Source organism: Mauremys mutica, unplaced genomic scaffold (assembly GCF_020497125.1).
Source record: "Mauremys mutica isolate MM-2020 ecotype Southern unplaced genomic scaffold, ASM2049712v1 Super-Scaffold_100419, whole genome shotgun sequence".
Taxonomy (NCBI): domain Eukaryota; kingdom Metazoa; phylum Chordata; order Testudines; family Geoemydidae; genus Mauremys; species Mauremys mutica.
The window spans coordinates 3,690-19,298 of NW_025423338.1; the positions used below are offsets into that span (position 1 = coordinate 3,690).

The window sequence follows — 15,609 nt, forward strand, 5'->3', positions numbered from 1 at the left end:
CAGTCAATGGGAGCAGAGGGAAACCTTCCCGTAGTTGGGACCCTCCTTCCAGATGGTGCTGGGGTTGCCTCTCGCACTGAGGTTGCCTCTCCGGGGGAGGGAACTCCAGTTTCTAGGAAAAGGCAGGTGTTAGTAATGGGAGATTCGATTATTAGAAATGTAGATAGCTGGGTCTGTGATGACCGGGAGAACCGTATGGTGACTTGCCTGCCTGGTGCGAAGGTTGCGGATCTCTCGAGGCATCTAGATAGACTTATGTGTAGTGCTGGGGAGGAGCCGGTGGTCGTGGTACATGTAGGTACCAATGACATAGGGAAGGGTAGGAGAGATGTCCTGGAAGCCAAATTTAGGCTGCTAGGGAAGAGACTGAAATCCAGGACCTCTATGGTGGCATTTTCAGAAATGCTCCCAGTTCCACGCGCAGGGCCAGGTAGGCAGGCAGAGCTTCAGAGTCTCAATGCGTGGATGAGACGATGGTGTAGAGAGGAGGGGTTCACATTCATTAGGAACTGGGGAAACTTCTGGGATGGGAGGAGCCTATACAGGAGAGATGGGCTCCACCTAAACCAAAGTGGAACCAGACTGCTGGCACTAAACATTAAAAAGGTTGTAGAGCAGTTTTTAAACTAGGAGATGGGGGAAAGCCGACTGCTGCAGAGGAGCGTGTGGATCGGACACAGACTTCTCTTAGGGGAGAGTCTGATGATAGAGAATCTCCAGGTTATAGTCAGGAGCAGAGGAATGAGAAGTATAATGTAAGGGCCGGATCAGATGATAAACAGTCACATAAAAAAGAATCTGGCACATCAGAAAAAGGCAGGCTAATAAACAGGGACAAGTTTTTAAAGTGCTTGTACACAAATGCCAGAAGTCTAAATAATAAGATGGGTGAACTAGAGTGCCTTGTGATAAAGGAGGATATAGATATAATAGGCATCACAGAAACCTGGTGGACTGAGAGCAATCAATGGGACACAATCATTCCGGGGTACAAAATATATCGGAAGGACAGAACAGGCCGTGCAGGGGGAGGAGTGGCACTATATGTTAAAGAAAGTGTAGATTCAAATGAAGTAAAAATCTTAAGCGAATCCACAGGTTCCATAGAGTCTCTATGGATAGAAATTTCATGCTCTAGTAAAAATATAACAGTAGGGATCTATTATCAACCACCTGACCAGGACAGTAATAGTGATGATGAAATGCTAAGGGAAATTAGACAGGCTATCAAAATTAAGAACCCAATAATAGTGGGGGATTTCAATTATCCCCATATTGACTGGGAACATTTCACTTCAGGACGAAATGCAGAGTTAAAATTTCTCGATACTTTAAATGACTGCTTCATGGAGCAGCTGGTACGGGAACCCACAAGGGGAGAGGCGACTCTAGATTTAATCCTGAGTGGAGCGCAGGAGCTGGTCCAAGAGGTAACTATAGCGGGACCGCTTGGAAATAGTGACCATAATACAATAGCATTCAACATCCCTGTGGTGGGAAGAACATCTCAACTGCCCAACACTGTGGCCTTTAATTTCAAAAGGGGGAACTATACAAAAATGAGGGGGTTAGTTAGACAAAAGTTAAAAGGTACAGTGACTAAAGTGGTGTTCCCCAAGGGTCAGTCCTAGGACCAAAAGGGACTAAAGTGAACGCCCTTTTTAAAGACACCATAATAGAGGCCCAACTTCAATGTATACCCCAAATTAAGAAAAACAGTAAAAGAACTAAAAAAGAGCCACCGTGGCTTAACAACCATGTAAAAGAAGCAGTGAGAGTTAAAAAGACTTCCTTTAAAAAGTGGAAGTCAAATCCCAGTGAGGCAAATAGAAAGGAGCACAAACACTGCCAACTTAAGTGCAAGAGTGTAATAAGAAAAGCCAAAGAGGAGTTTGAAGAATGGCTAGCCAAAAACTCCAAAGGTAATAACAAAATGTTTTGTAAGTACATCAGAAGCAGGAAGCCTGCTAAACAACCAGTGGGGCCCCTTGACGATGAAAATACAAAAGGAGCGCTTAAAGATGATAAAGTCATTGCGGAGAAACTAAATGGATTCTTTGCTTCAGTCTTCACGGCTGAGGATGTTAGGGAGATTCCCAAACCTGAGCTGGCTTTTGTAGGTGACAAATCTGAGGAACTGTCACAGATTGAAGTGTCACTAGAGGAGGTTTTGGAATTAATTGATAAACTCAACATTAACATGTCACCGGGACCAGATGGCATTCACCCAAGAGTTCTGAAAGAACTCAAATGTGAAGTTGCGGAACTATTAACCAAGGTTTGTAACCTGTCCTTTAAATCGGCTTCGGTACCCAATGACTGGAAGTTAGCTAATGTAACGCCAATATTTAAAAAGGGCTCTAGGGGTGATCCTGGCAATTACAGACCGGTAAGTCTAACGTCGGTACCGGGCAAATTAGTTGAAACAATAGTAAAGAATAAAATTGTCAGACACATAGAAAAACATAAACTCTTGAGCAATAGTCAACATGGTTTCTGTAAAGGGAAATCGTGTCTTACTAATCTAGTAGAGTTCTTTGAAGGGGTCAACAAACATGTGGACAAGGGGGATCCGGTGGACATAGTGTACTTAGATTTCCAGAAAGCCTTTGACAAGGTCCCTCACCAAAGGCTCTTATGTAAATTAAGCTGTCATGGGATAAAAGGGAAGGTCCTTTCATGGATTGAGAACTGGTTAAAGGACAGGGAACAAAGGGTAGGAATTAATGGTAAATTCTCAGAATGGAGAGGGGTAACTAGTGGTGTTCCCCAAGGGTCAGTCCTAGGACCAATCCTATTCAATTTATTCATAAATGATCTGGAGAAAGGGGTAAACAGTGAGGTGGCAAAGTTTGCAGATGATACTAAACTACTCAAGATAGTTAAGACCAAAGCAGATTGTGAAGAACTTCAAAAAGATCTCACAAAACTAAGTGATTGGGCAACAAAATGGCAAATGAAATTTAATGTGGATAAATGTAAAGTAATGCACATTGGAAAAAATAACCCCAACTATACATACAACATGATGGGGGCTAATTTAGCTAAAACGAGTCAGGAAAAAGATCTTGGAGTTATCGTGGATAGTTCTCTGAAGATGTCCACGCAGTGTGCAGAGGCGGTCAAAAAAGCAAACAGGATGTTAGGAATCATTAAAAAGGGGATAGAGAATAAGACTGAGAATATATTATTGCCCTTATATAAATCCATGGTACGCCCACATCTCGAATACTGTGTACAGATGTGGTCTCCTCACCTCAAAAAAGATATTCTAGCACTAGAAAAGGTTCAGAAAAGAGCAACTAAAATGATTAGGGGTTTAGAGAGGGTCCCATATGAGGAAAGATTAAAGAGGCTAGGACTCTTCAGTTTGGAAAAGAGGAGACTAAGGGGGGACATGATAGAGGTATATAAAATCATGAGTGATGTTGAGAAAGTGGATAAGGAAAAGTTATTTACTTATTCCCATAATACAAGAACTAGGGGTCACCAAATGAAATTAATAGGCAGCAGGTTTAAAACAAATAAAAGGAAGTTCTTCTTCACGCAGCGCATAGTCAACTTGTGGAACTCCTTACCTGAGGAGGTTGTGAAGGCTAGGACTATAACAATGTTTAAAAGGGGACTGGATAAATTCATGGTGGCTAAGTCCATAAACGGCTATTAGCCAGGATGGGTAAGAATGGTGTCCCTAGCCTCTGTTCGTCAGAGGATGGAGATGGATGGCAGGAGAGAGATCACTTGATCATTGTCTGTTAGGTTCACTCCCTCAGGGGCACCTGGCATTGGCCACTGTCGGCAGACAGATACTGGGCTAGATGGACCTTTGGTCTGACCCGGTACGGCCTTTCTTAGGGTACGTCTACACTACGGGACTATTCCAAATTTGCATAAACTGGTTTTGTAAAACAGATTTTATAAAATCGAGTGTGCGCGGCCACACTAAACACATTAAATCGGTGGTGTGCGTCCACGGTCCGAGGCTAACGTCGATTTCTGGAGCATTGCACTGTGGGTAGCTACTCCGTAGCTATCCCATAGTTCCCGCAGCCTCCCCCGCCCCTTTGAATTTCCGGGTTGAGATCCCAGTGCCTGATGCGGCAAAAATCATTGTCGCGGGTGGTTCTGGGTAAATGTCGTCAGTCACTCCTTCCGCTGGGAAAGCAACGGCAGACAAGCATTTCATGCCTTTTTTCCCTGGATTGCCCTGGAAGATGCCATAGCATGGCAATCATGGAGCCTGTTTAGCCTTTTGTGACTGTCACCGTATGTGTACTAGATGCCGCTCACAGAGGCGATTCAGCAGCGCTACACAGCAGCATGCTTTTGCTTTTGCATGATAGCAGAGATGGTTATCAGCCATATTGTACCATCTACCATACCATAAATTGGTAATAAGATGATCGTGGCTACCAGTCCTTTTGCACTGTTCCATTTGCTGCTGTCATAAGTGCCCCTGACTGCTCTTAGCCAAGGGCGCAAAAGCCAAAATTGGGAATGACTCCCTGAGTCAATCCCTCCTTTTTGGTATCTAAAAATAGAATCAGTCCTGCCTAGAATATGGGCAAGTGTACTAGAGAACCACTGTATCATAGAACCAAAGAGCACAGCTGCTCTGTGTCAGATCCTGCAGAAATTATGAGCTGTATTCTATTCACAGGGGGTGCTCCTGCAACAACCCCACCTGTTGATTCCGTTCTTCCCTCAGCCTTCCTGGGCTACCGTAGCATTGTCCCCCCACTTGTGTGATGAAGTAATAAAGAATGCAGGAATAAGACACAGTGATTTGTTAGTGAGATATGAGTGGAAGGCAGCCTCCAGCTGCTATGATAGTCCAGACAGGACAGTAAGGAGTGTGTAGGAGAAGAGCCCAGCATCCCTCTGCTAGTTGAGGAGCACTTGAATCTTTTCTTTACACATGAAGGGTGGGGGCTGATGGAGCTCAGCCCCCTGTTTCTATGATGACGATGGTTATCAGCCATATTGCACCATCTACCAGGAAAAATTAGGACCAGGCGCCCTTGATCAACCTAACAAATGCTGGTCATCATGGTTACCAGTCCTTTTGCACTGCCCCATGTGCCAATAGGCTGATGACGAGGACGGATACCAATCATATTGTACCATCAGTCAGCCATAGCGTGGGGGGAGCAAGGATGTTGGTGTTCAGTGCTGCACCATCGCGTCTATCTGCAGCATTCAGTAAAGATAGGGTGACATGTAAAAGAGTCAAGAGAGGATTGTTTTCCCTTTCACTTCTGGGGATGGGTGGGGGGGTGAGTAAATTGCCGAGCTATGCCCTGACCCACCGCGGACACTGTTTTTGACCCTAGAAGCATTTGGAGCTCAGCCAAGAATGCAAATGCTTTTCAGAGACTGCAGGAACTGTGGGATAGCTTGAGTCCTCCAGTCCATGAGCGTCCATTTGATTCTTTGGCTTTCCGTTACGCTTGTCACGCAGCAGTGCGCTGAGTCCCTGCTATGGCATGTGTCTGGAGATATTTAAAAAATGATTTTGAATGTCGTCTTCTGTAACGGAGCACTGATAGAACAGATTTGCCTGCCCTTACAGCGATCACTGATTAACTGCATCACCACCCGTGCTGATCAGAGCTCCACGCTGGGTAAACAGGAAATATTCAAAAGTTCGCGGGGCTTTTCCTGTCTACCTGGCCACTGCATCCGAGTTCAGAATGCTGTCCAGAGCGGTCACTGGTGCACTGTGGAATACCGCCCGGAGGCCAATACCGTCGATCAGCGGCCACACTAACCCTAATCCGATATGGTAATACCGATACTAGCGTTACTCCTCTCGTTAGGGAGGAGTACAGAAACCGGTTTAAAGAGCCATTAAAATCGATATAAGGTGCCTCCTAGTGTGGACGGTTGTGGCGTTAAATCGGTTTTACGCTCCTAAAACCGGTTTAAACGCGTAGTGTAGACCAGGCTTTATGTTCTTATGTTCTTATGTCTCTTTTCCAAGATGAAAAGTCCCAATCTTATGAATCTCTTCTTAGATGGAAACTGGTCCATATCCCCTCATCATCTTTGTTGTCCGTTTCTGAATCTTTCCCATTCCCTTATACCTTTTTTGAGATTGGGGCGACCGCATCAGCATGCAGTATTCAAGATGTGGGCGTACCATGGATTGATATTGAGGCAATATGATAGTTTCTGTCTTATTACCTGTCCCTTTCTTAATGATTCCCAATGCTCCGCTGCACATTGAGTGGATGTTTTCAGAGAACTATCCACAACGACTTCCAGATCTCTTTCTCGAGTGGTAACAGCTAATTTAGACCCCATCGTTTTATAGGGATAGTTGGGATTATGTTTGCCAATGTGCATTACTTTGCACTTATGAGCACCGACGTTCATCTGCCATTCGGTTGTCCCATCACCCAGTTTTGTGAGATCTCTTTGTGGCTCTTGGCAGTCTGCCTAGGACTTAACTCTCTTGAGCAATTTGTATCATCTGCAAATTTTGCCACCTCACTGTTTAGCCCTTTCCCCAGATCATTTATGAATAAGTTGAACAGTACTGCTCCCAGTACAGACACCTGGGATAAGAGAGGGCAGATCCTCTTCTGACACTGGCAGACCAGGTGCCAGCTCATGCCAGGGTCCCTAGGCCTTACTGAAAAGTGACAAACGCATGGCTGGAAACTAGTCTTGCTCACCTGTTTGTTAGTGTTGTTAAAACAGGCATTAGCTTTATAAAAACGTGTTTAGAGTTTATGACAAGCTCGTGAGTTGCTGCATGCATTATTCTCACCTATAATAGCCGTAGCCCATGTTGTAAGGTGATATATAAGCATTGGCACTAAAGCTGTAAACCCCTTGCCGCCGCCACGCCACCAGTCAGGAGAGAAGTATTACCATATGTGAAATGGTAGTTTACCAGAAGAGGCATCATCTCCTTTCCAACAAGAGAAGGCCCTGACTGAGACATCAGACAAGCCACTGTGGATCATCTGTGGACAAAAGACTTGGTTGATTGCTCCTCCTCACACACCTACGAGGAGGCAGAGCCCTGCACAAACACTTGCCCCCATCAGCTTGAGCTCTGGGGGAATGGAATAAAAATCCCTGTCAGGAAGAAACTGTTGTTCCCCCCTCCCCACGATGCTGCTTGGATTTCAGGGAGACGGCACACCTTCTAAGCAGCAGCAAGGGATCCCGGCTGTTTGGCTAGGGTTAGCCCTAAAGGACATACAGAGCTTGCGTGTTACAGCAGCTTCTACTACCCCTGGGTGGCAAGATAGAGTCAGGGTGCCCAAGGGGTCTGTCTGTGACTCCATGTTAAGGCTGTTCTAGTGCCTGAGGAGTTCACACTTGATACTTGGTGGGTGAAATTAAAGTGAGGAGCCCCGCTGCCTGCCAGCCCCAGGCGCCGGGGGCTGCTGCTCTCTGGGACTCTGGCCACACTAGAAAGGTAAGTTTATAGCTTGCCTGGTTCAGAAAACCAGAAGGGAAAGAAAGAGAACCCACATTACATTTTTTAAAAAAAGAATTCTCCTGATTTGTAAGCCACTGTCATGATTTGGGGGATTTTCCAATAGCGAGGATGGCAACAATGAGAAGCTAAGGGTTATTATGTAGCATTTAGATTACAGTAGGCTTGGGGGGGGGAAAAATCAGGATTGGGGCCCCTGTGTGCCGGGTGCAGCACGACTCCTAGTGCCTTGTCTTGATCTTACGAACCAAGATACATAGAACGTAGGCCGGGTGGGGAGAAGTCTATGTAACTCATGCAGTTGTGGATATACACGTGACCTCAAATATTACCAACCGCCCCACCCCACCCCACCCCACCCCCCAAAAATACAAAAAAAACAAACAAAAAAATCCCATCTCCCCAACAGACCCAGAATCTGGAAAGCATTTGTCCCTCATACTGTTGAAAAGACTCACAGCAGAAAGAAGGAGTCCAGCTTCTTAAATAACTCTCTAGCAAGACAAAGAAGAACCTCTCATATCTATAGACTCACAAAACACTTCCAAGAAACTGTAAAGAAAGAAAAACACCCAGATTTTTCTGCTACTTCAAAAAACATTTGCTTTAAAGAAAGTATCACAGTTCAACTCTTTTCTGCTTTTCTAACCAGAAGGTTCTCCTCTAAAGGAGATACACCGTTCCTGGAAGCACTGCAATACCAGGTCAATGCATAGGGCAGACAAAGCAAGCTTCTGTTCTAACCCCCCCTGCTTCAAAAATCAAGTTAATATACAGTCCTCACATCAAGGACGTATCAGAGATTAAACTGATAAGAACAGAAACGACACTTTGATCTGAGCTCCAAGGAGCCAAGAAGCAATACTCACGCTCTGCTATGCACACACACCCCTGCGCCCACCCATTTCGACCTCACCAGGACGAGCTCCCAGAACTGCAACAAACACCACCACTCGGGAACTCTACCTGAGAATCACTTCCCCAAAATGACTCCAGTGGAAGACTTCAAAGCAAGAACCCTTAACACACAATTCTGTTCAAAGACAGACAAGTCTTGCAGACGCCTTCCTCTCCCTGGTTTCCCCTCTATACTCCTAATTTCCATAAAGCCACCCACTGACCTGGACTACCAATCTCTCACTGTTAACTCTTACAGCAAAACAGGGCAAAGAAAGCCTATGCAGGCGCTATTCCGCAGCCCCGAGGCTCTTTTCTGCTCCTTCCCACACAACTAGCTCAAACAGACAGTCAATTGCATCAAAGCAATTCCTCGCCATTTGGGGCACTGGTGCCCCTTAGTCGCTCTGAGGTGATCGGCTGGTTCCTTCTGGCCTGAAACGCTAGGAATCTGACTCAAAGGGCCACAACCTTCCTCTTCTTCTGCTCCTATGAACCAGCCCTCATCTGGGCAAAATGTTTACCGTTTCCTAAGTTAAAACACTGGTGTTTTCCCAACAGGAAAGGGATGGACAATTTCTCTTCTGTGGGAAGACGAGGGAAACCATGCAATCACCTTCTGGAAGGTATATTAAGGAGGGCGGCGGAAGAACCCTCACGGACTAGACTAAGAAAGCAGCTCTTGAACTGACCTTCCAACAATGACAAACTAAAATCTGCAAGAGCAGCCTTTGAACTCAGGGGCCCAATAATAAGCTGTTACGAATAACTAACCGAAGAGTTACCAATGACTCCAAACCAGACACTCTTAGGACAAACCAAACGTTAACACAAACAACAACACATTTCTTTGCTGCTCTTCCACCGTGATACTCTCCTCCACCGTTCCTGCTAAAACATACAAAACTAAAGAGCCAGCGGAATACACATCACAAAACAGTCCCTGGCTAGCTAGGAAGCCATCTCACTGGCACAAGAACCTTAAAGAAAAAAAAACCCCAAAAATCATTTTCAGAGCTCTGAGCTTTTTTCATACTATAGAAAAGCTTCAGCCAGTGACACCAGTTCAGGGAGCACTCTTCTGTTTTTCTCACAGCAGGCAACAGCCTTGCCAAAGCAAAGCCTTAAAAAATTGGGTACAAACTCATAAATATTCCTCTCCATGGAAATCTTTAGTAAAAGGCGAAAGATTTATACGAACTGAAGAGAAAGCAGAGTATTTATTAGGAGAATAAAAGATGGACACCAGAACTGAGGCAGACTACGGACACCGCATTCTGAGAAAACAATGGTGAACCTCCAACTCCAGCAGTGTGGGCCACATAGACAAGTAACCAGCACCCACAATCTTTACAAGCTTTTTTCCAAAATAACTCATCTTTTGGAAAAATAGGTTGAGCCTTTTTGACAATCTGGCTAAAGATTTTAGTGCCTAACTGGGAGCCTAGTTCTTCTGCAAATCTGGCCCTAGCGGTGGGTGTGAGACCTTCTGAAAATTCTGGCCAATGTGTCTGGAAGCTCCAAGAAGCATCGCAACTTTGAGCATTTACTAGAACAGGATGAACAAAACCTTCCTTCCTTGACCTACAATCACCTTGATTCCAGGTTGAGGTTTCAAGAGAATTGATTTGATTCTTAGATGCAATGCGAAACAAACACCCTCCTGTAGACATTGGAAGAGGGAGGCTGAAATGGATCTGCCACTAAACCACGTTGCCTTTCATCAGTAGCCACCTGAGCAAGAGGGTAACCACTGGCCTAGAGGTGAAAGGCCCATAGCCCATGCTCAGAAGCCTTCAGCGGATAGATCTTAGGAATGGAAAAGCTTAATGATCTTTCTCCGGGGTGTTACTTCCAAAGACTTGTATATAGCGCTGGGTGAAAGGTTTTTGGATGAATATTATATTTAGTGAAATATTTTGGTGGACCCAAAATGATTGTTTGGTTTGGTTTGGTTTCACCAAGAAAAGTGAAAAGAAAAGAAAAAGATCTTGGGTCAAAGTGCAATGTTGTTCTAATTTAGGTTAGGCTCGGTAAGAAGGAAGAACTAAATTGTTTGCACAAGTAAGTGTATTTGTGTAAAAGGGTGCAGAGGCTGGGCTTTAAGGGGCAGATAGCCATATTGTAGTAGGTGGAAGCTTTGCTTTCCCCATGGCCTCCAAAGAGTTTCCAAGCATTCTGAAGGAGGCCAGGAAGTTGCATTCTTCTGCTTGAACTCCAAAGTGAGGAAGGCAAGGTAGACTTTTGTTGAAGAGGGTAACTCCCTGACCGGGAATCGAACCCGGGCCGTGGCGGTGAAAGCGCCAAATCCTAACCACTAGACCACCAGGGAGATGACATTTGGGGGGTTGGGCATAACTTTCTAGGCCTACTTTCTGTCCAACTGAGGCCATTCGTTCGTCTTCAAAGGAGGTTAACACAAGCTCTGAGTTCTTCGTTTCCTTACGGTTCCCTTCCTATTTTTAGCACTGATATGAAAAAGACACAGAAAACATATTAAAACAATTTCCAGTATTGTTATACATTGAGGCCACGTCTTTTTAAAAAAAAAAACAGTTTTATTGCTATCTTGTTTTACTCTCCATGGGCTTACAGAAATGTACGAGGGATGAATAAGATGTGGTGGAATCGTCAGCCTTAAGCAATCTCCATCCCAATGAAGAGGGCTGGTGGAGGATTTGAGAAAGAAGCAGTTATCTCAACTACTGAGCGCTGGCGAAGATATAGAAATAAGTAGAGAAGCTCTAGATGGCTGCTCAGGGGGTGGGGGGCAATCAGCTTCTGAAAGGTTATTTTTTCCCTCTCTTGCCTGGGCTAGAAGAGACTCAACTCTCTTAGGACCATGGAATTGTCAATGTGTCTTGTCTTCATGATGTACTAAAGGTCCGAGACCGCCTCAGCTGGTTGAGAGGACAAAGAGTGGATTCCGTTATGCTCTGAGACTCAAAGGGAGAGAGTGATGTCGAAGAGTGCAAGATCAAACGCCCAACGTGGGGCTCGAACCCACGACCCTGAGATTAAGAGTCTCATGCTCTACCGACTGAGCTAGTCGGGCTAGGCATCAAGGGCTCACAAAGGCACAGACAGTGCAAAAGAAGAGCGAAGGAAGTTTCTTTGCGTGCTGAGATTCGTTTCCTGACATTTGCCTTCTTTCCTGGTTCCTTCGCTCTCCAGCTAGCAAACAGGGCCCGTTCCAAGGCTAGTTAGATGCTGGTGTCTAGACCAGAGAAGTGGGGTTCATCTAGCAGCTGCTCAGAGAAACCTGGGTGGGAGGGTGGAATTTAGGATTCTCCCACCAGGAGGAGGTGCTGTTGCTCAGAAAAAGCTTCTCAGCGCCCAAAGAGGGGGCAGAGAAGACAGTTCCCCGCCGGCCGCCAGACACATCTTTTCGCAGGGAATCAGAACCCCCTGGGGTAAAACTCCTCCAAGGATGTGCGGCTCCAGGAATGTCAGAGAAGGGAAGGACTGTTTGCTTTAGGAGGTGGGTGCGGGAACCTGCAGGTCCTTAGGTCCCTGCAGCGTCCGATGAAAGCATTTGGGGGGAAGGGGCCGGGATAGACAAAGACAGGAAAGACGGGCTTGCGGCTCCTGTGCAAACACCATGTTGCCAGCGGTCCAAGAGAAGCGGGTGGCGGTTCGAGCATTTTGGCTGCTTCCTGAGGGCATGGAACTCACAACCTGGCAATGCTCAGAGCCCCGTCCCTCGGGAGTTTTCTTTGTGTTGGTCTTGTGATGCTGAGGGAGGAAGCTGAAGCATCATTTGAGTTTGTTTCAGTGCCTTCGGTTGAGCTAAGGTTGTGACCCATTCATATATATAGTATGAACTATATACACTAACTATACTACAAACGAATAAAGTTAACTACAACTATGTAAATCTGATCTGTATATACATTATTAACGAGAGAAACTACGAGTAGCTAGGGAAGTGGAGGTCAGCTAAGCCGCGCTCCACTGTTCCAACGACCGACACGGGCAGTAAGAAGGAACTGAGGGGCGGGTGGGTCAGCAGGGGTATATATCTGGCGTTATAGCGGCGCCACTCCAGGGGGCGCCCAGCCGACCCACTGAGTGTTGCTAGGGTAAAAATCTTCCGACCAACGTGCATACGGCGTGCGCACACCTAACTGGAATGCATATGAGCAATCACTCGAAGAAGAACTACTTCTTTCTTGTATATTGCAAAGAAACCTGGTGTTATTTTTCACCAAGGAAGCTGGGAGATGTTTGAACACAAAGTATTGCAGCTTGGGAACAATCCCCCAGAAATGGCATCTTCCACTCCACAAATCAGTAGCAAACAGTTAATATTAGTGTTTGTCTGAGAATAGAGTGAAGGTGAGTGTTTACTCCGACACCTCAGTGAGTGAAACAGACAGAAAGAGCAAGGTTGTTCTGAAAGACAACGGATCTGTCTGGAGGCAAACAGACCTTGAGAATGAGCAAGTGTGTGAAAAGAGGTTCAAATGTGGGTTAGGTGTTAGTTAGGTTGGTCTGACAAATTTCAAGAAAATACCAATGCTCGTAGACTGATGCAGACACGGCCTGACAACTCCCCCACTGCCAGCTCCCCATCGGTGTCAGAAGCTCTCCCTTCCCTGCTCCCCAGCCCTCAGCCCCAGGAACCACTGTCCTCTGCTTCCCCCTCTGGCCCCACCAACTTTTCCTCCCATTTCTGGGTTCCTCGCCCCAGGGGCCAGACACGGGGTCCCACTCACCACAATGCTCTCCACGAGGGCTGCTTTGGAGACCTGGGGCTCCAGAGTGTCCAGCCCCTGCTGCTGTGCCAAGAAGCACAGACGTGGGACAGCATGGAGGAAGCTGAGCTGTTGGGCCCTGTCCTCCACCAACTAGGAGTGGGGGAGAGAGAGAGAGAGAGAGATGGTTAGGTGAGGACCTCCACATGGGCGCCAACTTATATGGGCTCCTGGGGCTTTAGCCCCAGGAATATTCACAGTCAGGGGCTCTGCTCCACCAATATTTGGAGCTAGGTTTCTCCCCTGCTTGGAGCACCCCGCCCCTGCCTCTCACCCCCCCCCCGCCGCCACCGCCAGGGCTGGAGCTTCCCCCCCTCCACCCCGGAGCTTCCCTGCCTGAACGTAAAGAGTGCGCAGCACGCGTCTCTCTTCCTTGCTGCTGCTGCTGCCGCCGCTTAAGGGCTACAGCATAAGAGCAGTGCTAGCTGCTGTAGCACCTCAGGAGGGTAGGGGACCCTGCCGTTTTTGGCAGCCCTCCCCTCCCGCTACCTGGAGGAGACACGAAGGGGACTTCCGGCCAGGAGACGGACATCACTCACCTTAGCAGCTGCTGGGGCTTCTGTGAGTGTTTGCCCTGCAGACAGGCTGCTCCGAGGGAGAGGAGGCTCCCCAAAGTCCTGCCTGGCTTTGTGGGGAGCAGTTCCAGAGCAGCGCCCAGGGACTCTGTGACACCCGGTACCCACCACAGGGGAGGCGAGTGGGCTTTCTGGACCTGAGAGAGTCCCTAGGAGCATGTGCAGTGACTGTGGTGCAGAGTGAGTGTGCTGCGAGGAGCGGGGGGAGGAGGGGTCCCTCCTCTGGAGCTTGTGGCTGCCGGTAACGGGGGCGGGGCGGGAGTCCTCTCTGGCCATAGCCCTGGGGCAGCCTGTCTGCATCCCAAGTTCCTTATCCCCAGCCCTGCCCCACCCCAGTCCCTGCACCCCCAGCACCCCAACCCTGAGCACCCTCCTGCACTGTGAACCCCTCATCCACAGCCCAACCCCAGAGCCCTCACCTGAGGGGAAAAACGTGCAACTTAAATTTGGTGGTCAGTTTGGAGTATCATTTTGTTTAGCATGATACTTGACTATTTTACACCCCTTTAAAGTATATAGCTAGTCGTATACAGGTGTTACAAATTGGGAATGTTCTTCTCTGAATACTGTGTGGGTGCCTCAGATTCCCCTGTGCATTTCTCAAGGATCTAGATGGTGGGATAAGGGGGTGTGATTGTTGCAGAGCCCTAGAGGGACAGTGTGAGCTGTCTGCACAGAGAATGGCTGCAACCCTGACTCCTGGTAACTGATGGCCTGGGCCACTCTCCTGTAAGGTGCCAACTGAAGGTGTTGGAGAACAAAGAGATCAGGTGGCCTCCTAATGCCTGGAAAAGAGACAAAGGCCAGAGGAGGGAGTGTCAGTGCCTGTGTGGACTTCTGGGAAGTGCATGGGGTGGAAGGGGATGCTGGGATGCTTTGGAACAACTCCATACAAAGCCAGTCAGGACTCTGGGGGAGCCTCCTCTCTCGGAGCGTACTGTCTCCAGGGCAAGAAGCTTACACCTTCCTGGGTCTGACCTCGGAGCATTCAGCCCTTCCACACCGTGCGCTTTCCGCAGTGAGTCTGCCCAGGCAGGTCCTGGGGCAGCCAGAGGTCCCTGCACCCCAACTCTGCAGTCAGATGTGACTCTCAGCCAGACAGTAAAACAGAAGGTTTATTAGATGACGGGAACACAGTTTAAACAGAGCTTGTTGGTACAGAATACAGAACCCCTCTGTCAGGTCCATCTTGTGGGGTGGGGAGCCCAGAACCAAGTTCTGGGTCTCTCCCCATTTCCCCAGCCAGCTCCAAAATGACACTCCCTCCTCTGGCCTCTGTGTCTCTTCCGGACAAGGAGACCACCTGATCTCTTTGTCCCCAACACCTTCAGTTGGCATCTTGCAGGGGAAACTGAGGCACCCACACAGTATTCAGAGAAAATATTAAGAACATTCCCACTTCATCACAACAGGTGCAACAAAATATAATACTGTATATTGAAGTAGGCAAGTGCTGCTTCTGACTTTCCACTTTTAATTGACCCTTGTAATCTTGTGGCACTGACGCGTTGTAGCTTCATTTTATATCGTCTTACAGGGCGGGAGCGGGGGGCACCACCATTTTGGGCCCCACCAAAAATTATACAAACCTGCCGCCTATGGCAGGGATGGTGCCTGTAGCCTCTGTTTGCGAGAAGCTGGGAATGGGCGGCAGGGGATGGATCACTTGATGATTCCCTGCTTTGTTCATTCCCTCTGGGGCACCTGGCACTGGCCGCTGTCAGAAGACAGGAGGATACTGGGCTAGATGGACTTTGCGTCTGAGCCAGTCTGGCCGTTCTTATGTCTCCCTTGGCGCAGCAGTGACACCCAGTGGGCAGTCAGAGTAATGCACAGAAGGTATTTTCCTTGGCGCAGCAGTGACACCCAGTGGCCAATCAGGGTAACACACAGAGCATGTTTCCCTTGGAGCAGCAGTGACACC

General features: G+C 47.6%; 4 non-coding genes across 4 annotated transcripts; all 4 read right to left on the minus strand.

Moving 5' to 3' along the window:
• Positions 1-8,123: 8,123 nt before the first annotated feature.
• Positions 8,124-8,319, minus strand: LOC123361237. The gene has a single exon (XR_006576129.1). It is a non-coding gene; the product is annotated as a U2 spliceosomal RNA (small nuclear RNA).
• A 1,138-nt stretch (positions 8,320-9,457) lies between these two features.
• On the minus strand, positions 9,458-9,573 carry LOC123361239. The gene has a single exon (XR_006576131.1). It is a non-coding gene; the product is annotated as a U5 spliceosomal RNA (small nuclear RNA).
• Positions 9,574-10,613: 1,040 nt separating this feature from the next.
• Positions 10,614-10,685, minus strand: TRNAE-UUC. Its single transcript has one exon. It is a non-coding gene; the product is annotated as a tRNA-Glu (tRNA).
• A 650-nt stretch (positions 10,686-11,335) lies between these two features.
• On the minus strand, positions 11,336-11,408 carry TRNAK-CUU. The gene has a single exon. It is a non-coding gene; the product is annotated as a tRNA-Lys (tRNA).
• Between the last annotated feature and the right edge of the window lie 4,201 nt (positions 11,409-15,609).